Raw genomic sequence first — 23,107 nt, 5'->3', positions numbered from 1 at the left:
TATCCAGAAGACCAAAAATCAAATTACAACAAAGATATTTGTATCAGAATGTTTATTGCAGCCCAATTCATAATTTCTAGGTCATGGAAGAAGCCCAAATGCCCATCGATGCACAAATGGATCAATAAATTGTGGTACATGTACACCATGGAATACTATGCAGCCATAAAGAAGGATGGAGACTTTACCTCCTTCATGTTTATATGGACAGAATTAGAAAATGTCCTTCTTAGCAAAGTATGTCAAGAATGGAAGAAAAAGTATCCAATATACACAGCCTTACTTTGAAACTAATTCATAGCTTTTATAGGAATGCCATAACCTAATTATAGCCTTAGAATATGGGAAGGGGGTGGGAGAGCAAGGTGAGGGAGGTAGATAGGGGAAGGGAGGGAGATTGGTGGGGTCACCTCTATGGTTTATCTTACAAGGGTACAAGTGAATCTTTCTAAAAGCAGAGTATGAACGTTTTAACTCAATAACTAAGAAAGTGACATGAAGGTTATGTTAACCAGTTTGATGAGAGTATTTCAAAATGTATAGGAAAACAGCACACTGTACCCCATGATTGCATTAATGTACACAGTTAAGCTATAAGAAATAAAAAAAAAAGTTATTCCTTCATGTCTGTATCACTCATTCTGCCCTACATGGCTCTTAAAGTGTGTTTGCATATTAATAATTTATAGGGGATAAGAGAATGTTACCTCCCAGTAGACTGTTATTTTACTTCAATGTTTAAAAATGTATCCAAATGTTTAAAAAAATGATACTACAATCAATTCAATGTTTAGCTAACATAAAAATGTTTTAAAACCGAAACACAGGTTTTGGTTGTGCGACAGCAGCTGAAAAGACCCCAAATCCCAGTGAGTTCCTGTCCTCTCTACTGTGTTAACTGTGAGCTCCAACTGGCCATGGCAGCTGTAGGGGAACTGATGGTAAATCTGTCATAGCCCCAATTTTTAGCATGTTGTATTTTCCTAAGGTCTCAGCTGTAATTATCCTTTCTTTAATACACCTTATAATAATAAAAGACCACTTACTTTATAAAAAAAAATAACAACAACATTAGATTGACTCTGTTTCTTTCTTGCACTTGACACCTCTCCAGCACTCAGGTTTAGCCACACCACTCTGAAGGCTTCTTTCAGCACAGTGAAATAAACTGACTTTATATGTTTCGTTCAGGATGCAGTTTTGAAATCAGACACATCAGAGTTCACGTTCTGTATCAGCCACTTATTGGCCATAAAGTTTTGGACCAATGACTTAATCTCTTTAAGGCAATAATGTATACAAATGAGATGACAGTAAATGACTTATAAGTTAGTTGTGGGACAATACCTATGAGGTGCTGATGAATATCTGCTGTATCCGATCTTTCACAAGGTGCTATGGAGATCAAATGATATTATCCACAGGACATTCTAAAATGCACATAGAGTTATAAGAGTTCATTGGAAAAAAGAAAAGAAAGAAAAAATGATAGGAAAATATGATGCTTTACACTAAAACAATTAAATACCTTATACACTCTAGGCATTAAAGTATAAACTGATCATAAGTAAGAATTATACTTTTGTGGCTTTATAGAGTGACACAGGGTCTGGCTCTGTCGCATAGGTTGGAGTGCAGAGACATAATCTTGGCCACTGCAGCCTTAAACTCCTGGGCTACAGTGACCTACCTGTCACTGAGTAGCCATGTACCAGCACCCCCAGCTATTTTTTTTTCTAATTTTTTTCTTTTCTTTGCAGAGATGAGGTTTTAGTATATTGCTTAGGCAGATCTCCAACTCCTGGCCTCAAGTGATCCTCCCACCTCAGCCTCCCAAAGTGCTGGGATCATGGGCATGAGCCACCATCCCTAGCCTGTAACACTGTACTTAACTTTAGACTTTATTTATACATTTTAAGAGATTTCTCCAATTCTCAATGATTCATTTCCTTTAGGCTTTATTATTTTTTTCCAAACATATAATACAGCAAACTAAACAACATACAGATCTAGCTTAAAACCAAACCATCAAACTCAAAGCACACACAAAATATATCCCCTTTGAAGTTTCCAAAACTTTTTGACTGATCAATGGTAAACCACAAACCATTATTTCAGTGGCTTAGTCCCTGGTATCACTTAGTATGCTTTAACTCATTACCAATTTTGAATCATAGCAATTATTATGTCATTATTTAATTTTCAGAAACCTAATGTCATATAATCTTTCATAAAATATTTGAAAACAAAATCATGACTCAGACATTATTTAAATTAATTATATTATGTCACTTATTCATTGTGTTATTTATAATTAAGGACAAAAGGCCTACTAAGCAAATCCACCTATAGGAGGCCTCTATATATCAAATTAAGGTATTTTGGTTTGTAAATCCTTTACTTCACTGTATTAGAATATAATAACATCAAACCTAAAGTGTAAAATAGAACTTCTTTCTAAATTGAATATTTTGTTCAATATTCAATTTAGAATGTTTTATATTCTATAAATCAAAATCAAATATATTCTATAATCAAAATATTTTATAAAAATATTTGTTGTTTATTGATAGAGTTGATTATGGCAAGCAGAGAAGTATGGAAAAAATATTTGGAAGGGAAATACAGCAGCACCTCTGTAAGTTGACCACCAAGTGACTGTCACAAGCTGGTCAACACACAGAGGTGGTCACCATGAGGAACGAGGCCTGCTGTAGTGCACCATCAAGGTACACGTCCAGTCTGTGAAAATTAGGTTAACTTAAGGGGTTGGTCAGCATGGGAAAATGGCCAGCTATGGAGGCTCTGCTATATATAAAATTTTCAAAAGAGAAAAAAATTTAAATGATAAAAATAAACATTAACTAAGGCTATGGACTGAATTGTGTTTCCCCAAAAATCCATAGGCAGCTACCACAAGCCAGACAGAGAGGCCTCACCAGAAAATGACCATGTGGACATCTTTTCTCGGGCTTCCAGCCTCCAGAAGTGTGAGGAGCAATTTTGGTTGTTTGAGCCACCCAGCCTATGACGTTTTGTTACAGCAGCGTGAGCAGATGAAGACAACTGATATTAATTGAGCATTTATTATGTTCCATACACTATGACAAATGCTTTACCTGCATTTTTCTCATGAAATTCCTCAAAATAGCTACTTTTATTAATCCATGTTCTATGTTACTTTGTTACTTATACAAGTTACTTAGATTAATCTATGATAAAAACAAAGGCTGAGAAGAATTTCTTGGATTGTTCTATGCTTCCATACCAGAATACCAAGACTGAGTAATTGATAAAGAACAGAAATTGGCCTCTCACATTTCCAGAGGCTGATCACTACAATGCCACAGTGATAGCAGGTGTATTCTCAAATTCCAAGATGATACGTTGTTGCTCTGTCCCTTCCAGAAGAGCAGTGCTGTGTCCTCACATGGCAGAAAGTGGGCTACGGCAAAGCCACACCTAAAGGTCTTTTTGCAGCAGCTTAACCCGTTGAGTAGGTGAAGCCCTCAGAAGTAAACACCTCTTCTTCTCCACACTATCACACTGGGGATTAACTTTCCAACACGTGAATTTGGGGAGACATTCTGACTGTAGCAAAAGGCAAAGTGACTTTTACCAATTTAAACAGCTGGTAAATAGCTGAGTCAGGGTTCAAACCTGGGTTTGTCTGAAGTAAAATGCAGCCCCATGACTGCTATAATATGCACATGTGCACCAGTGGTTTTAAAAGATGAGAAACAATCAGAATATATCACAAAAGACTAGATACTGTTTTATAATACATTGATTTCAGCAAATTCATAGATAAAGGACAGGTAGATGACAGGCAGGTGGATGTGGGAATGGATCATAGACAGACAGACAGACAGACAGATGCAACCAGATGCCTAGAGGTCATATCAGGACATTTCTTCCCACAGAAATGCTGCCTTCCAAACCTTACCTGGCAGAGCACAGAAGGATGATGGAGCACCCCCAATGGGCACCCACCTACTGCATTGTTGGGAGAATTGAATGAAATAATGGATTGTACCTGGGATATACTAAGTACTCAATAAAATTAGTATTGTTATTTTTTGGGACAGAGTCTCACTGTGTCAGCCAAGCTCAAATGCTATGGCATCATAGCTCACAGCAACCTCAAACTCCTGGGCTCGAGTGATCCTTCTACCTCAGCCACCCAAGTAGCTGGGACCACAGGTGCCCACCACAATGCCCAGCTAGTTTTTCTGTTTTCAGTAAAGACAGGTCTCGCTCTTGCTCAGGCTGGTCTCAAACTCCTGGGTTCAAGCAATCCATCTGCCTCGGCTTCCCAGAGTGCTGGGATCATAAGAATGAGCCACCAACCCCAGCAGAACATAACCTTTCTTGCTCACTAACTCAGACTACGCCTGAAACGCTGTAGGCAGTCACCAAATACTAGGTAACTCCTTATGGACAAAATGAAGAAGTCAGTGGAATTTTCTTTGGTGCCCGACCACCTTCCGTGAGTTTGACTAGTCTTTGCCCCACATCGTCAGAAACCTCATTATTTCAAGGTGTCTGCTGTTGGGCACACTAGAATTTTAGGAGGAGGTTATGTATGACTGGCCCTAAGTCCAGAGCTCAGAAAGGACTGTCAGGCACAGCCAGGCGCAGCCCCTTTCACCAGCAGAACCTCAATCTCACACAGACAGGGCTAAGTCTGACCCTTCCCGTCTCTGTCTTCCTGCCATGGCATGATGAGAGTATATCTACGTCTCGTGTCAGACCCAGGAGAAGCATAAGCAAAATTTCAAAAAATATGAAAATATGACTCTTTGCCTATATAAGGAAGAAAAAATTTAAATGTAAGTAAATATCACTCCAGTGGGGCATTAGATCCCGTCCGCGTAAAGTGTATTTTCATCACCCAGAATGATGTCTGTTAACCAGCATGTCCCAGAAGCCCAGCATGGCTGGGAAACTATTCAGTGTTTCCCTAAATTCTCTGCTAAAAATAGCATTAGATTTTAGAAATATCATTTTATGATTTTTTTTTTGGTAAGGAATTGATAGAATTGAAGAATTTAATCCTTTATGGGTAGGAAGTATATTTGGGGACGGGAAATATCCAATGTCTTCACTTGGAAGCAACCTCACCACCTCCCTCTTACCCTTAAAACCTGCTTTTTATAAAGTGGCTTGTCCCTTGAATGGGACATGGGATAGCTATGGGGAAGAAAGGGCAGGACAGAGAGGAGAAAAGAATACTCAGAGCATCCCCCTGGGCCCTCAGGGGTCTGGCCTCATGAACCAGGATTCCCACTGCTGCGCAGACCAGGGCAGTGAGACCCCGGGAGGAGGGTCTGCAGATGGGGGTCACAAGCACACTACACACACAAGCAGGGTCTACTTTTTCAATTCCTTCTTCTTGTTAAAAAATTTATTTCTAGCCTCTTTCCCCCTCATTCTTAACTCCCTCTAACACGCCTGTGTGTGGAGCACCCCCAACATGAGTGAAGCCCTCTTAGAAAAAGAGCCCATTTAAAGGCATCACGAGGACGGGACCAGATGTCCACAGACCACACTGGACCACACCCTTTACAGTAAGTGCCCCCAGATGACTCGAAGTTCAGGAAAAGAGCAGGTCTTTTCTGGCCAGGCACTAGTGACTGTCTTATGGTCACTTGCAATCATCACCTGCCACCAAAGTCTTGGCCCAAATCTAGAAACCTGCAAGACAGTGACCACCCCACTGAGAACGCACAGGGCACTCTGGTGGTACACGGCGCTCTCCTTAAGCAGGTTCCTTAGCCCTGTCCTACTCCCCTTCTCTGTTGATGCTGAGTGTTATTGTGCTTCATGTGGAAATTTTAATCTATAGGGTGTCCCCAAAAGTCGCCACGCATAGAGAAATGGAAAATTGTAGCTAAATAACACCTTTACTTACAAAATATGCATGACAAAGAGGTGGCTAACATGTAGAGAATATTATGTAAAATTTTGTAAGATGTATTTTGCAAATAAAGGGACGTTTAGCTACAATTTCCCTATGTACAGTGACTTTAAGGGGCTTTGGGGACGTCCTAACTTTATATATGGGATAAGAACACGATGACGTATGGCTTGCAATGTCCACTGACTGGTGGGGTGACTTGGCCTGCTTCTTCAAAGCTCTGATGACAGTGACCAGGCAGTTCTCCTCGGGAGCTCTATCAAGATTTTGTGGCTTTTATGATTGAAACCGCATCAACAAAAGTCTGACATAGTGGAAAGAAGCGAGTGTGCCTGGATCTGGTCCTCCCCGACTCTGTACCAATTAGCAACAACTGAATCCCCTTCATTTCCATTTTAAATTGAAATAATCCCTTAAAGATCTTCACAAAGGGGCTCAAATTCCAGAGACTAAGTGCCACTTTATCTCCAGCTGAATTACTTGCTGTTATTGAGACAGGACACTTTCATTTTTACAGCTCCCTCTCACATCATGGTTATATAATGGGTACAATTCTAAGGTAAGAAAATAATATCTCAAGGAGCCTACTTCATTTCTCCAAGGAGCATGAGCTCTTCCAAGCAAACAGGAACTCTTTAACCAATATTAAGCGGGAATGCACACACAAGGGCATTAGTTAGTTCAGTTGGCGAAGTGCAAACGCTGAATTCCAGAACCATCTTGGAAACAGTGTAACAGCCCCTCTGCTGAATGTAAACCACATACAATATAAAATAAATTGAGAAGTCTCCAACTGTGTCTCTTTCGAAAGACACCATAAGATATGTAGCAAAACACAATTCTACACAAGACGCTGTGTAGAATTTCATAAGCTAGGGTAGATTTTACTCCAGTATCAGCGTTGATGAAGTTTCTGAACCTTCCTCTTTATTTCATTGTCCCTTCCTTTTTTATTTTTTTTTAACTAAATCTTTATTAAATCACACCTGTATACATTTATGGGGTACAATATGATAATTTGATATAAGATGTGGAATGCTCAAATCAAAGTAATTAACATAACCATCACCTCATTTACTTATTTTTGTGGTATGACATTTATAATGTATTCTTAGTTGTTTGGAAATGGACCCTGCATTGTGTACATTAAGTGAGATCCCGCCAAATGCCCTCCCTCCACTAGCCCTCCATTTTTATCATTCATAAGAATGCGTAGGTGATTATATATCGCTTTCGTAATAGTATGGAGTATATTGGATACTTTTTTTCCCATTCTTGAGATACTTTACTAAGAAGAATATGTTCCAGCTCTATCCAGGTAAACATAAAAGATGTAAAGTCTCCCTCTTTTTATGGCTGCATAGTATTCTATGTTATACATCTACTACAATTTGTTTGTTTATTCAGTGGTTGATAGGCATTTAGGCTACTTACATGACTTTGCTAGTGTGGATTGGGCTGCAATAATGCATTCTGGTGCAAATGTCTTTGTTGTAAAATAATTTTTGTTCATCTGGGCAGATACCTAGTAATGATATTTCAGGATCAAATGGTAGGTCAATTTTTATTTCCTTGAGAATTCTCCTGACTTCTTTCCAAAAAGGCTGTATTAGTTTCCAGTCCCACCAGCTGTGTAGAAGTGTTCCTTTCTCTCCACATCCATGCCAACGTCTGCAGTTGGGGATTTTGTGATGTGGGCTGATCTCACTGGAGTTAGGTGATATCTCAGAGTGGCATCTCTCTGATGACTGAAGATGATGAGCATTTCTTCGTGGGTTTGTAGGCCATGTGCCTGTCATCTTCAGAGAAGTTTTTGTTCAAGTCTCTTGCCCGCAAAGAAAGGGGTTGTTTGTTCTTTTCTTATTGATTAGTTTGAGTTCTCTGTGGATTCTAGTTGTTGGAAACATAACCTGTAAAAATCTGAGATACTACCTTTTAAAGTAGTCAACGTCTCTTCCTGCCTCATAGGATTTTATAACAGTTGGAAAGGACTTGGTAGAGAAGCTGCTGCCATTTGGAAGAAGAAGGGGACACCGAGTGAAGATGAATGTATCTGTCACCCCAGACTGCCCAGCTCACAGCAGCCATGTGCACACTCAAGCACTCTGTTTTAACTCCAGTCCCCAGAGTTGTGTTTCTCCCTTGCACAGTTTGATGCTTTTGCTTCTAATTAAAGTTTACCAACCCTAATATAATTCTAACCAGTCTCAGAGTTACCTCTCATTAATGGAGAAAAGAAAGTAGAATCGTGCAGAGATTCTCTCTTGGCACCACTCAAATCCTCTCTCTCTGCAATGCAAAGTTCTACCTAAGAGTTACTGGTCACAGTCTCTAAAGTTGCTTAGAAATCTACTGATGATATTTCATTACTGATAGTGCATCGAGGATGTTTTGTGGATTTGTTCACAAATGCAGAGAATGATTCATTTGCTTCCACTTCTCCTTTGCCCTTCTCATTTGGCCGGATTGATTTCCTTTCTCCACATAATTTCACTTGTCACTATTCATGACTTGAGAATTGACCCTCTCCTCTGCACTCTCCTCCATGAGCCAACTTCTATTCTTAAAAACAATTGAAATTGCACATTAATGAAAAATTATTGAAGATGGCATCGATGAAAATTCTTGCTTTGGATTATTTTTTCTTGCTATTATAAAGTGCTACTCTCCAGATATACCCAGAGAGGAATATCGAATTATTGCCAGTACTTAAACAACGAACAAAGAAATCATCAGTTGGCCAGCCCAACCCTCGTCTCACCCACATACACCCCAGTGGCAAATCTAATCTTTAACTCTCTTTTCTCCTGGAGAAAGAAGAAATGAGAAATAATGTGATCTCTGCCTCCCAATTTCTAAAGGAATGCCCAAGTTCAAAAAGAGATAGGGGGATCTAAATCAAAGCTCCCATAGGAGTTTCAGGAAACCAGACCTTCTCAGCTAGAGAAGTGGAGGGATTCTATTTTCTCTCCTTAGATGAAGATGGTATCTTCTTGTACTTGAGCTTGGTTAAAATAACTGGTAAAGCTCAGTGTCTGCGAAACATGTCCTTCATTACAAGTCTTGTTAGCAAATACTGTTCCAAACTGATGAGGTACAACCTGGGAACACAGGGACAGAACCAGACCCAGAACCAGAGTGACTCATTCTAGGTCTGGCAAGCTCCTACTATGTGCAAACAGTGACACTAGTCACATACCACTGCCTGGGACCTCGAGGGCCAGGAAGATTACCATAGCAGTCACTACTTCAGTGGTGACAACTATCTTCTCCTCCCCCAAGCTACTTTATCTAGAGCTCTTCTAAAGTAGGAATTCCACTGATTGGTGTCTGCTGAACTCATGCAATGAAACAGTTGAACAAATCCCTTTGTCCTTTTTGCACGAGTGTGCAGTACATACAACAGAGTGATCATTACCCAGGCAACCTACAGAGATTTTAATATTTTGCTAATAGCCTGTTGTATACAAATCAGCTGTCAAAAGCATACTTCTGTACCATGGGAACAGTTTATTTTCATACAAGAAGCAACAATTTTACACAAAAATGGTGACACAAACTCTGAATTACCTATATGTTACTTTCTCAAATTATTGTCCAAACTTTAAGTTCCGCTAAGGTAAGTTATTTAAAGGAAACTTAGCCTACTAGGAAGAGGAGACGGTGGTTTGCTAGACCTAAAAATTGGATTTAGCATCTATTTGCTGTCAGTGGGGCATGTTATTTAAGCATTTTACACCTCAGTTTCTTCATTGACAGAATATCTACTTTCTACAAGAATTCAAATGAGTGATTGTAATGCCTGAGTAAGGTCCAGGAGTGTCCAACCTTTCAGCTTCTTTGTACCATATGGGAAGAAGAGTTGTCTTGGGCCACACATTAAATATACAAATGTAGCAACCTATGTAACAGAATATGTAGCAACTTATGTGACAAGATATGTAGCAGCGGGCAGTGCCCATGGTTCAAGGAGTAAGGCCCCATATGCCAGAGGTTGTGGGTTCAAACCCAGCTCTGGCCAAAAAAAAGATATGTGGCAGCTTCTGTAACAACATATTTAGTGATCTATGTGCAAGATGTGTAGGAACTGGGACAGTAGGCTTGCAGAGACAACGTGGCAGCTTTTTGAAATGTACAAACAATCTCTAGACATAAGGAATAGACCTTGGCAGTTGAATATTGATCATCTATGGAATTCCAGGGTGGGAGTCAGGCTCGGGAGAGGGGAGCTTGTTCTCAATAAATAGCAGCTGCAGAGGTTGCTGAGGCCTTTTCCTGGACACGTATGGGGAGGCCCACCTGCTGCAAGCTTCGAGCTTACAATCCATTGTCCAGCCTGCTTCCTTGGTGATGGCACCGACATGCAAACACTAATAAAAGCTGATGAACAAAAAAGAAAAGGTCCATACATAATTTTCATGATATCCAACACCACAGATAATTACAACAGGCCTCACATAATCTGCATGTGGCCCTTGGGCCACAGGTTGGACACCCTGTAAAGAAAAAAATGGTGTTCCCTGTAGGACATATTTGGAAAATTATAGAGAAGAGTCAGTGCAAGGCTTAGACTAAATATGTTGAAGTGAGATATTGGACCTTTCTGTAATCCAAAAAGAATAGAAGATAGTCCCGTGTGGGGGTGGGCACCTGTAGTCACATCTACTCCGAAGGCTGAGGCAGGAAGATCACTTGAGCCCAGGAGTTTGAGGTTGCTGTGAGCTATGATGCCACAGCACCCTACCCAGGGTAACAGAGTGAGACTCTGTCTCAGCAAAAAAAAAATAGAAGAGCTGGAGCCAGAGCTGGATCTAAGGGATACAGAGGTAGGTTTGGATGTGTAAACACTCAGAATGTCAGAATTTAAAAGTGCATGGCCATTTCTTGGTTAGATGATAGATGATATCATTAGGAAAAGCCTTCAACTCTGCTCCTATGATCCCAGTGAAATAAGAGGTGGACATAAAACCTGGGTAATGGGGCACCTGTGCTGAGAAACAAAAAGACATGCCAGCACCTACCAGTAATATTGAAAATGATTTGCTAGACGCAACACAAATGCTCAGAATGTTAGAAATGGATCCTCTCCCTGCCCTCAGGGGAAAGCACAGCCTTCTGGGGACTACATGCTGAGCCCCTGGTCACCCTGGTGAGAGATGGAAGGGCTGCTGCCCTGGAGCAGTCAGGAAGCCACCATCCAGAGCCCAGATGCCATAGGAGGACCAGGTACAGCCAGCAGCACAGCCAGCAGGAGCTCCGACCACACAGAACCAGGACACAGCCACAGCCACAACCTGTGTCTGGCTCAGAGAACTGATCTTTGGATCATCAATGTCACAGTGTTTGAAGACTTTGATCTGAACAATTTCATTCAAATAATATCAGTATTATTTTCAACTTAACCAAAAAATTTTGCAATCATCTGGATGGATGGACTAATATCCAGTGTTGGCAAGGGCACAGGAAATCAGCCCCCTTTTAGAGTCTCACTATGTCACCCTGGATAGAGTGCTGTGGGGTCATAACTCATAGAAACGTCAAACTCCTAGGCTAAAGTGATCCTCCTGCCTCAGCCTCCGAAGGAGCTAGGACAACTGGTGCACACCACCACTCCCAGCTGGTTTTTCTATTTTTAGTAGAATCAGGGTCACACTCCTGCTAAGACTGGTCTCAAAGTCCTGAGCTCAAGGGACCAACCTGCCTTGGCCTCCTAGAGTGCTGAGATTATAGGCATGAACCACCAACCCTGGCCAAACCAATACTTTTGTTCACGTATATTGGGAAGAAAAACTTTAGGAAGGCAATTTTGCCTAAAAACTGCCCATAGTCTTTGAACCAGTAAATGAAATCAATGTATGAGGAGTCTGAAAATTAAGAGCTTGAACTCGCCCTAGAAAAGTGTGACATATCTCAGTGCTGAATGTCACTGCAGCCACCTTCACCGTCCTGCCCTTGGGAAGCTGTGCACTGAGACAGCGCCTAGTCTGCCCTTCAAAGCAATTTTGGAACTCTTTTTCTGGAATGGCCAACAGAGCTGTTGTTGTACAAAGATCTGACCATTAAGTTCAAGAGCACATTCTAGAAAAATTGCTTTGAAGGGTAGATTAGGTGCTGGCGTTGATGCATAGCTTCCCCAGGGGAAGACCTTGAAGGTGCCTGTAGTGATATTCGGCAGTGAGGTGGGTAATACTTTTTATAAGATGAATTCACAAACTTAATTGCCTGACCTGTAAAAATTGCCTTTTTTACTTTGGGTTATAATCCAATACCTAACTGTTTATTTTACAGCTCTAATTGCAGGTCCTTGGCTGAACATGTTGGCTCCTGGGTCCCTCTACCCATCTGAAAGGCCCCCTCCGTTTTTGTTTCTTGGTTTTGTTTTTGAGCACTTTTTCACTTTCTGGCACTCCAACAGGCCCCAGGCTTATCTTGTATGCACTGTTTACTTTCTAAACCAAATAAACTACTATATGCTCAAGACTTCGCTTTCGCTTGTCTGAGATGAAGAGTAGCACTTACTTCATCAGCAAAGAGGTGGCACAGCTTCACGGAGTCAAGATTAAACAAATAGCTGGGTGAGAGAGTAATGTAAGATGCACAGCTGCTTTTCCTACAACTAAAATGTTCATGCCTAGAGCAGAAGAAGGAGCAGCAGCCCTGAATTCTAATCATGGACTCAACAACCTTTGACTCCAGCACAGTCTCAGCAGAGAGCATCAATTTCCTACTTCTCCAAACCTCCACTGGCTGAGAACTCAACATTCTCATCTGTCAGCCCACTTCTTTTTTTTTTTTTTTTTTTTTTTTTGTTAAATCATAGCTGTGTACATTAATGCTACCATGGGGTACAATGTGCTGGTTTTATATATAATTTGAATACATTTTTTATCAAACTGGTTAATATAGTCTTCATGGCATTTTCTTAGTTAGTGTGTTAAGACATTTATGTTCTACACTTAGTAAATTTCACATGCACTCGTGTAAGATGCACCATAGGTGTGGTCCCACCAATTACCCTCCCTCCACCCATCCTCCCCCCTCTCCTCCCCTCCCTCTCCCCTTTCCCCATATTCTTGTGCTATAACTGGGTTATAGCTTTCATACGAAAGCTATAAATTGGTTTCATAGTAGGGCTGAGTACATTGGATAATTTTTCTTCCATTCTTAAGATACTTTGCTAAGAAGAATATGTTACAGGTCCATCCATGTAAACATGTAAGAGGTAAAGTCTCCATCTTTCTTTAAAGAAGCCCAAGTGCCCATCCACCCATGAATGGATTAATAAATCGTGGTATATGTGCACCATGGAATATTAAGCAGCCTGTCAGACCACTGCTAACCTCTGTCTGTATTTGCAGACCCACAGAATGTGCTTTCTCATAAAATCACCAGTTGGATAATACCACCTTTTCATATAACGGTCTGGCTCTTGAGACCCTAGAACATGTTTACAGGGTAGATGCAGAAATGCATTGAAATGAAGCTGCCCACGGAAGATGTGGGGACACTTATGTGATAAACTTCACTCCTGTGTGTTTGGTTATTTTCTGTTAAAGAACGAAACAAAAATAAATGCCCTTGCTTATTGTTGGAATTCCCAGGAAAGAAGCTATATTTGCCTGACGCTGCTTAGTCACCAGCACACAAAAACAAGTTAAAATTAAGACATTATATAACAATAAAGAGAACTTCAGTAACACATAACATTTCACTATTTCTAAGTGGGCGCAATCATGGTTATTTTCCGAGAGAACATGAGAATTCAGGAGGAGTCAGGAGAGCCTGCTGAATCCTTTCATGTTGACAATATACGTACAGAAAAATCACAGAAGACACAGCACGTCTGAAATGTTTGCTAATGTTTTCATGGAGCACGCTGAGGCTAATCCCACTGAGAAATGTGAGGAGAGAGCTACAGAGAAGTAACATTTCCTCAAAATGGAAGCTGTGTTTGTACCACCCCACGTGTGTACGATCCGATCACCCAGTTTTCCAAAATAGAATCTAGCAACAAGAAACATTCTAAATCCTTAAAATGTAATTTTCTTTGAAATTATGTGTGTGTTAAAGCCAACATGGAAAAATACGTGGGTTCTTTTCTCTAAAACAAAAACTCATTTCCATGACTTGTAAAATCATAAATGAAGACAGATGGCATGCTGAGCCTTCATTTGGGGGTGTGGACCGTTTAAAAAATTCTGTATTTTGCCTTGTTGTTTCTGCAAAAGCACTTAGCCACCTTTTGTATTTTCAGCCTCCCTTTTTAACAAGACAAAGAGAAGCGTCCTGTGAAGGGTGTTCTGAAATAATAACCAGAAGAGTGCCATAGAAAAACAGTAAGTCAGCTACTAGAATATTCCTCAACTGAGAATCAGGACCAGCATCTCTGTAATTGCTTAGAACACAAAGTGACTTCACTTTTGAAATCCAAATGTAGTCATTTGTTCCCAAGGGTAGAACCTCCAAATATTGCAGTCACCTTTTTGAGAGTCAAGGAAGGAAGGAATTAAGCAGCCCACTTAGTTAACCTTTTTTTTTCCTTCTGGTTATAATGTTAATCTTTTTTTATTCTTCCCTTTATGACAAAGATGATCTAAAATTTTCCTGAATAGGGATTGCAGGTAACTCTCTGAAAAATTGGTCTAATGTATTTTGATGTTTGTTGTTTTGCTGGGGTCCTGCCCCAGGGGCAGGGTCCTTTAAGACCTGTGGATCTGGCAGGGGTCGACTGAAGAAATATAAAGTTAGAAATGATGAGAAAGAAAGAGACAAGACACATAAAGCAGAATTTTCAAAGGTGGGAACTCAGGGGACCACTGCCTGCTTGTGGGGTTCTGGCGGTGGCCCTGAGTGTCACTTCCACTCAGCTTTTATTGAAGGCTATTTGCTCATTAGCCTAAAGGGTAAGTTGAGGAAGGGAACAAAGATGCCAGCAGTTTAATCATTAACTTTAAGGGTCTGAGCAGTCTTGAGAAATTCAGCCTGAGCCTGTGTGGGGGCAGCCTCCTGTCTGAGGTCACACAGACAGACTCCTGGGGAGGTGTTAAACTCGGCTAGTTCACGGTGGAGTAAAAGACTACTGGAGTCAATCTCCTCTGAAGAATTAGTGGGAGAAAGGAATTTTCCTCTCATCACCACCACAGAGGTCTCTGCCATACTGGATATAAGCCCTCCTACCCATATGTCAGGGCTTAAGCTAATCCCACAATCTCTGCCCCAGCCAAATACAAATCTCCACAATGAGTATTTGCTTTGACTGTTTACTGGGCAGGAAACAGCCTAGTTAATGTACCTTTTCAGGCCTTGCCACAGCATCTTCTATGGCCATTATTCCTCAGATTGTTTACAGACCCAACAGGGGTGTTAGTAAGATGTATCCCCCATAGGCCAGAGCTCTAGGAAACGCAGAACACTTGCTCAGAGAAGAAATTTAGCAGAGAATTTGGCTGGTTTAAAGGTAAACTGGCTGACTCTCCTTTGTTCCAACTCACTCAGCTTACTTTTTTATTTTTCCCTTTTTTCTGGGGGTGTTTTTCCTTGCCAAGAATGGGGTCTTTGGTTCCCTATTCTGCCTGCAGTTTTTAACTGTAGTTAAGAAACTACCATCTCAAGGTACATAGCTATCATTTAATAAAAAAAAAAAAACCTACCATCTCCCAAACTGTTAATTAGTGCCAAAACTGTAATTTATTCTATTTCCCCTCAGTATCACTCTTGACAAACACATGGTTTTCTTGGGGGTTTTGATTTGGAAGAGCAAGAGCAAATCAACCTGACATCACAGCCTTCACTTCTGTCGCTGGGTTGGAGATGCTGGTGGCAGTTCAGGCTCCAGCTGGGGTTAGAGGAGGCAGGGAGCCCCAAAACTAGGGTCCCCAGGAGCTTTTCACTATCAAATCAGTCCACATGTGGCCTCCAGCAGCCCACAAACATCACCATAGACATGTCCCTACATGTGGTTCCAGCCCGTTCTGGAAGCTGATCTCCTACACTCACTACCTCCCCAGCCTGAGGACGTTGGGGGCTGTGAGTCTAAGAAAAGTCATTGATTTTTGGTTTCTTCCATTTTTCCTTGTAGTAAGGACAAAGTGATGACTTCCAAGCTCTTGACATATGATAAAAGGAGACTGTGACAGAACACCACTGACCTTAGCACTGGAACTCGGGTCCAGGTAAATTTTCTCACTTGGGAGAGTCCTTGGAAAGTGCCACTGCCTTACTCAGGATGACAGGAACAGGGCGGATAATATACTCCAGAAGCTAAGCGCTCTAGCCTGGAATATAGAGAACAGATATGTGACCAAGATTTTAAGTTTCTCTTAAATCTAAATGGGAGTAGAATCAATGTTAATGATTGATTTCAGTGATTAGTAATAGCCATCAGGAGAAGTCTGAACTACTGGCACATTACAATTAAAATGGAGTTATGGTGTATATTATACTAATAGATTTGAAGAGGCTTGATATACATATAGATAGGTAGAGAATATATATATGTGTGTGTGTATGTCTATAAAATTACAGTAGAACCTCCATAGCTGCCCACCTCCCTACACTAACCACCTCCTTAATTTGACCTAATTTTCGTAGACCAGATGTGCACCACAGGTACATATCAGTACCGTAGGCCTAGTTCCTTATATGTTGTTTTTGTTTGTTTGTTTGTTTGTTGTGAGGTAGAGTTTCACTCTATCACCCAGGCTAAAGAGCCATGATGCTCACGGCAACCTCAAACTTTTGGACTCAAGCAATCTTCCTGCCTCAGCCTCCTGAGTAGCTGGGACTAAAGGCACCCACCATCATACCCAGTAGTTTTTCTATTTTTAATAGAGATGGGAGTCTTGCTCTTGTTCAGACTGCTTTCAGACTCCTGAGCTCAAGGGATTCTCCCACCTTGGCCTCCTAGAGTGCTAGGATTATAGGTGTGAGCCACCAAGCCCAGCCAGCCTACTGCTTATGTTGACCACCTTGGTGTAGTCACCAGTTTGTGACAGTCCCTTGGGTGTTCACCTTACAGAGGTTCTACTGTGCATATATTTGACAATTCTAGGTTCATTCTCTCCCCTTCTCTTCCTTCCTCTACATTGCAGGAAACTAATTAATGCAGATTCAATTACAATGCCTTGGATTCATCAAAGGGCAAGAATGCAAATGGAAAGAAGAGAATGCAGTTGAGGCCTTGGCTCCGTCAGCTATGTCCTGTGTGCTCCATGGATTTGGGATGTCCTCAGACAAAGGCCACAGCCCCTGGTGCTGTCCTTTAGAGTCTGCTGCTGACCCTGCCTGCCACCCACTCATGCCCGGGTTGCACAGGCCCAGCTGTCTGTGTGACTGACCTCTCCACCCATTGCCAGTAACAAGGCAACAAAATCCACAAGCTGGGAGATGTGGTGACAACGTCACCCCGAACATATTTTTTCTCCCCAGTTGCTTCTGGACATGAACTCACGTTAGCACAGCTAAAGAAAGAAGGAGGAAGGCAATGTTCTGGCTGCCCTAAAAATGACATCCACACCGGAGAGGTAACTGCCCAATGTTCTAGTAGTACAAGACCTCACATTTCAGAACCAGGACAAGCAGTTCTTGTTGTCAGGAGACAGTCAGTTCTACTGGCTTTCTAGTTTGTGGAAATTACTTCCACATTCTGTCAGGGTTGATTGTTAGATTTGCTTTAGGTGGTTGTGAATTTTGACTTTATTTTTTGTCTTAACAGATATTTTACCAGGAAGTTAGAAGAGGATATTAGACACTATTTTAAACCCAAAGGCTGACCATTGAATTAGCAGAGACTGTTAAATAAATCACACACATTCTCCACCCTTGTGATGCACACAGCGTGAAACTCACCCTCGATCTGTTACTTACACTTGAGCTGCATTGTCTCTATACCCTTGAACTTCAGCAGACCCTTGACTTTGTCTTCCTGCCTACTGTTGGGAATCCCTTGGCTACAGCTCAACCTGTTCAAATTCTACACTTTATTCAAAAATTATGATGGATTGGCTCAGCGCCCATAGCATAGTGGTTACGGAGCAGCCACATGCACTGGGGCTGGCAGGTTTGAGCCCAGCCTGGGCCTGCTAAACAATAATGACAACTGCAACAGAAAAATAGCCAGGCATTATGGCGGGCGCCCGTAGTCCCAGCTACTTGGGAGGCTGAGACAAGAGAATCGCTTAAGCCCAAGAGTTTGAGGTTGCTGTGAGCTGTGACGCCACAGCACTGTATTGAGGGCAACATAGTGAGAAGCTGTCTCCAAAAAAAAAAAAAAAAAGGATTACCATGAATATATGTATCAATGAAACATGTTCTAATGTCTTTAATCACATATTATCTCTCCTTCTTTTGTACAATGATTGCATATTATTCACGTCCTTATCTTTTCATTCTACATATAAATATATCTTTTCATTTTACATATATAACATATACAGGTGTCCATAAAGTTCATGTGCAGTTAACTATTTAAAATAGTAAATATAAACTAGTTAAAATAGTCAACTATTTTAAATTACATATGAACTTTATGGACACGCTGTATGTATATGTGTGTATATACATGCACACACACATAGGTATGTTCCATGATCTCACTGCTAACACTGAATTATTGAACACTGAACCATGGCTCCTAGTGGAAATACAGAGCTAAATTCCTTTAAGCTTTTGGTCACAGTATCTTTTTCTCAGAGGTCATATTTTGGTCAACTGATCAATACATAATGTTGTCTTGTGCATTCCTGTTTAAGGCCATAGAATATATGTTGTCTACAGCCATACCCTCTGAATTCACCAGATCTTGTCTGATCTCAGAAGCTAAGCAGTGTCAGGCCTGGTTAGTACTTGGATGGGAGACCATCTGGGAATACCAGGTGCTGTAGGCTGATCTCAGAAGAATATATATGATTGATTCATTGATGTCAAACTCTCCTCCCACCACTCTCAGCCTGAATGGAGCTTATCTGTCACGAGCACTTTCTCTGTGACACACATTATGGCCTTCTCATGCTTAGGAACACTAGACAGAACACAAGGTTATGTTTGGGCCACTTTATTTACTTTAGAAAAAAAAATTTTTTTTGAGACAAAGTCTCACTCTGTCACCCTGGGTAGAGTGTCATGGTGTCATCATAGCTTACAGCAACCTCAAACTCTTGGGCTCAAGGGATCCTCCTGCCTCAGCCTCCCAGAGTGCTGGGACTATAGGTATAAGTCACCATGCCTAGCCTTGTGGGCCATTTTTAAGAACAAAACGATAACAACAAAATGCAAAAAGCAGGTCATTGAATAGACTACACAAAGGACACTGGATACAACATAAGAGATGGGACCAGAAGGCAGAGCATGTCCTTATTTAACATCAACTGGAAATGTGCACATTGGATGACTCACATTTTCACCTCCCTGCTCTCGTAGCTTCACAGTAAATGGCTGTGAAAGCACCATGATTGTTGATGTAGAGACTGCAGTAAATGTTAGTCAGCAGGCAAATGTGCAAGCACAGAATCTGGGAATAATGAGGATAGATTCATGTGTGTGATGTTCTTTCTCCACGCCAGGTATCGAGTAGATTTATAAAGCAGGGGACATCACGATTTAGAAAGGCAGATAATCAAGTAGACTGACGTGAGCCTAAAAATGCAAGAGGAACGCATTCAGTACTGTCAGGCCTCATAATGCCTGTCTCTGGTGCATCGTCGAGACCCAGGGAAGGTTTTCTGGAATGAGGAGCCTGTGAGCTGTGTCCTGAGGGATGAGATTACAGTGGAATCATTCATGCCTTCCCCCACAGCGTCTCATTCAGTGCCTGGGCACACTGTCAGTGAACAGCAAAGCTAACGCTTTAACTGGCAAAGTCTACTCAGGTTAGCACATAAAACATGAAAAAAAAGCTGATGGCCACCTTGATATACAAATCCTTCTAAAACCTCACAGGCCCATTGCACCCAGTGTAGTTACTGAAGCAGAGGGCAGCCCTGTCTCACTAGACAGGCATCACAGGGAAGGATATGATGCTTGACTATATGGGGACAGGCAGAGTGCTGAGCAGAGTCACAGTGGCCAGCATCCCCAGAGACAGGTCTATCATGCAGCGAAAACACGGACTGTGTAACTTCCTTAACACTGAGGAAGAAGCCTCAGAGCAGAGGGAGTGGTGAGCAGCGGAAGGAGTCCGATGAGTATGCAGAATGAGAGGTACCCACTCACTGGTCCAGCTGGAAGGTCTCAGAGATCACTGCTCATGTGCCTGGTCCCCCAGCTCCAGCCTCTTATGCCTGCCATGTTCCTTCGGGGTCAGGGTTGCAACCTTCTCTCCTTTCTGATCCAGTTAACGCCTTCTCATGCGTAGCTCACAGAAACCTCAAACTCCTGGGTTCAAGTTATCCTCCTGCCTCAGCCTCCCAAGTAGCTGGGAGGCTGCCACCACCACACCTGGCTAGTTTGTCTGTTTTTAGTAGAGATGGGGTCTCACTCTTGCTCAGGCCAGTCTTGAATTCCTGAGCTCGGGCAATCTTCCAATCTCAGCCTTCCAGAGTGCCAGGATTATAGGCATGAACCACCACACCTGGCTTTGGGGACTAAACAGGCATAGTTGCCCCTCCTGCCCGAGGCCTCCCCTGAACCTTCTCCTTGTATCAGAGCTTCTGGATCCACCTTCTGATTTTGCCCCACCCCTGAGCCTAATTCCACATCGACCTGACTGTTTGAATAACATCCACCATCTCCCTTCCCACCACTCCATGAAGACTATTTACCTAACCGTTGTATCCCCGGCATCTGGTGGTGTCTGTGTCTGCACGTGGTTTATTACTCAACTAACACCTATTCCCCATGCAAGATTAAAGATTGCATTTATTCATCATTTTGTTTCTTATTGGAGGGCCTTCAATATGCAAAGTGCTTAATAAATATGTTTAAACAATCAAAAACTAGTTAAATTACTTTTTAAAAAACTAAAAAAGGAACTATCTAGATCAGTGATTTTTAAAGGGTGCCACGGTACACTGGTGTGCTGCAAAGATTTTTAAAGATCATTAATGAAATTATTTTTGAAAGACATTCAAATAACAATAAGGATATTCTTGTGATTTTTACTCTTTCTTTGATTTAAGTGTGCCGCAGAAGTATAACTGCATGTTCAAGTGTGCCATGAGATAAAAAAGGTTGGAAAATGCTGTCCTGGGTAGTCACAAAGCATCTACAATCTTTCTCCCACATGCTGTGGTCTGTCTTGTCTGCCTCTGTGTCACTTTTGCCTAGAATGATGCCTATCACATCGTTAGCATGTAACAATTTCCTATTGAATTAATAAATGAATGATTGAATTAATGTAAAATGATCATGGGTTAGGGTCTAACGCCTGTCTTTATAAGTTGATAAACCTTACAAAGAAAATCTCAAAAAAAAAAAAAAGTATCAGAGAAAAGTAACAGCTTCGGTGATGATCCAACAAGGGAGACATTTCAGTAAGAATTCCGACTCTTATTTTAATCTTGATATGAGGGAGAAACCAGAAAGCTACTTTCAGAAATCAAGGTCATGTAAGAAAAATCTTATTATCTGGACGCAGTGGCTCATGCCTGTAATCCAGCTCTCTGGGAGGCCACGGCAGGTGGATTACCTGAGCTCAGGAGTTCAAGACCGACATGAGCAAGGGCCAACCCCCATCTCTACTAAAAATAGAAAAAGTAGTGGGCATTGGGGTGGGTCCCTACAGGGCGACAGAGTGAGACTCCGTCTCAAAAAGAAAGGAAAAAAAGAAGACAGAAGGAAAAGAAGAGGAAAGATCTTTCTAAAAATCCGTCCTGAATAAGAACTGCAAGTGTTACAAATTACCAAGAACACACATGAAAGAAAATTCTGACTATCATCTAAAATATGCTAAAGTCAGAATGTGGGGAAAAATTTAGAAAATAAAAAATAAAAAAAAGTCAGATGAATTTTAGGTTATATATGCAGCTAGAAGAAGCATAAGAAATGAACAATAAGAAATAAATAGGTCGTGGCAGAGTCTAGGTGAACCCATTCTCAGAATCTACACCCCAATAGTGTTAAGTGCCCTTTGGTCATAAGACCACTGAGCTACATTCAGGGGACTGCAAAGATTTCTTCAAAGAGAAAATGAAGAAATACTGAAAATATCCTAAAGCCGAAGAAAACGGAATGAAGAACCACACAGCAGACCAGTGAGGCTGATATTCCTTTGTCAAATTTCAAAGCAAACGATTGAATGGACACTTTGGGAAAGCTTGGTGAGGAAAAGGAAAAGCGTAATAATCACTAAAGGCAGCCTGATTTTATCATGAACTAGGTTCCTCAGACTGGCACACTTCACTGATCATAGAGTGACATCTGGAGTCCCCAGTGCTATAATTTGCACAGTATTAGAAAATGAAACACAAGTTAAAAAAAAATTAACTGGTTGGTATTTTAAAAGTTTCAAGTTACCTGCCATGAAAGACATTTTTTAAGGGCCAGGTACAGTGGCTCCCCCCATAATCCCAGCACTCTGGGAGGCTGAGGCTGGTGGATTGCTTGAGCTCAGGAGTTTGAGACCAGTCTGAGCAAGAGCCGATCTCTACTAAAAATAGAAAAATTAACTGGGCATGGTGGTGGCGCCTGTAGTCTCAGCTACTCAGGAGGCTGAGGCAGGAGGATCACTTGAGCCTAAGAGTTTGATGTTGCTGTGAGCTATGACACCATGACAATCTAGCCAGGACACAGAGTGAGACTCTGTCCAGGGGGGAAAAAAAAAAGAAAGAAGAAAGAAAACTTGTAATATAAATTCACACACACACATCCACTTATCAAATCTGCAAATGACACAGTATCAGGTTAAAAGATTATACATCTGACTTCTTCCTACTGTTTCAAGTAGTGCTGTCTTTCTGTGCCCACTGTCCACAGCAACTCCAGCTGGGAACATCCACGTGCATGGGAAGACAGGGGTGGATATCGGCAACCCATTTCTCCTGCACAGCCTCTAGATTTTCTTCTGAACACAGATTATTCCCATGGCCATTCCAGCCCTTGATCCCCATAATTTTTATGAAAGAAAAACAAAAGATCTGCCAGAACCAAGAGGCTTCATAAGGATCATGGGGACTGAGATCCTGTCCAGCTGATATGTTACTAAGTGCATGGAAATTGTTGGTTATAAAGGACAAATAAAGAATAAAATATCTT

The 23,107-nt window shown here is 41.4% G+C and overlaps 1 pseudogene; it reads left to right on the top strand.

Moving 5' to 3' along the window:
* The first annotated feature begins 18,686 nt into the window (after window positions 1-18,686).
* LOC111722582 lies at window positions 18,687-18,804 on the top strand (annotated as a pseudogene).
* Window positions 18,805-23,107: the final 4,303 nt, after the last annotated feature.

This window comes from Otolemur garnettii, unplaced genomic scaffold (genome assembly GCF_000181295.1).
Source record: "Otolemur garnettii isolate 467f Iridium unplaced genomic scaffold, OtoGar3 scaffold00280, whole genome shotgun sequence".
Classification (NCBI taxonomy): domain Eukaryota; kingdom Metazoa; phylum Chordata; class Mammalia; order Primates; family Galagidae; genus Otolemur; species Otolemur garnettii.
This window is presented reverse-complemented; position numbering and strand designations above follow the sequence as displayed.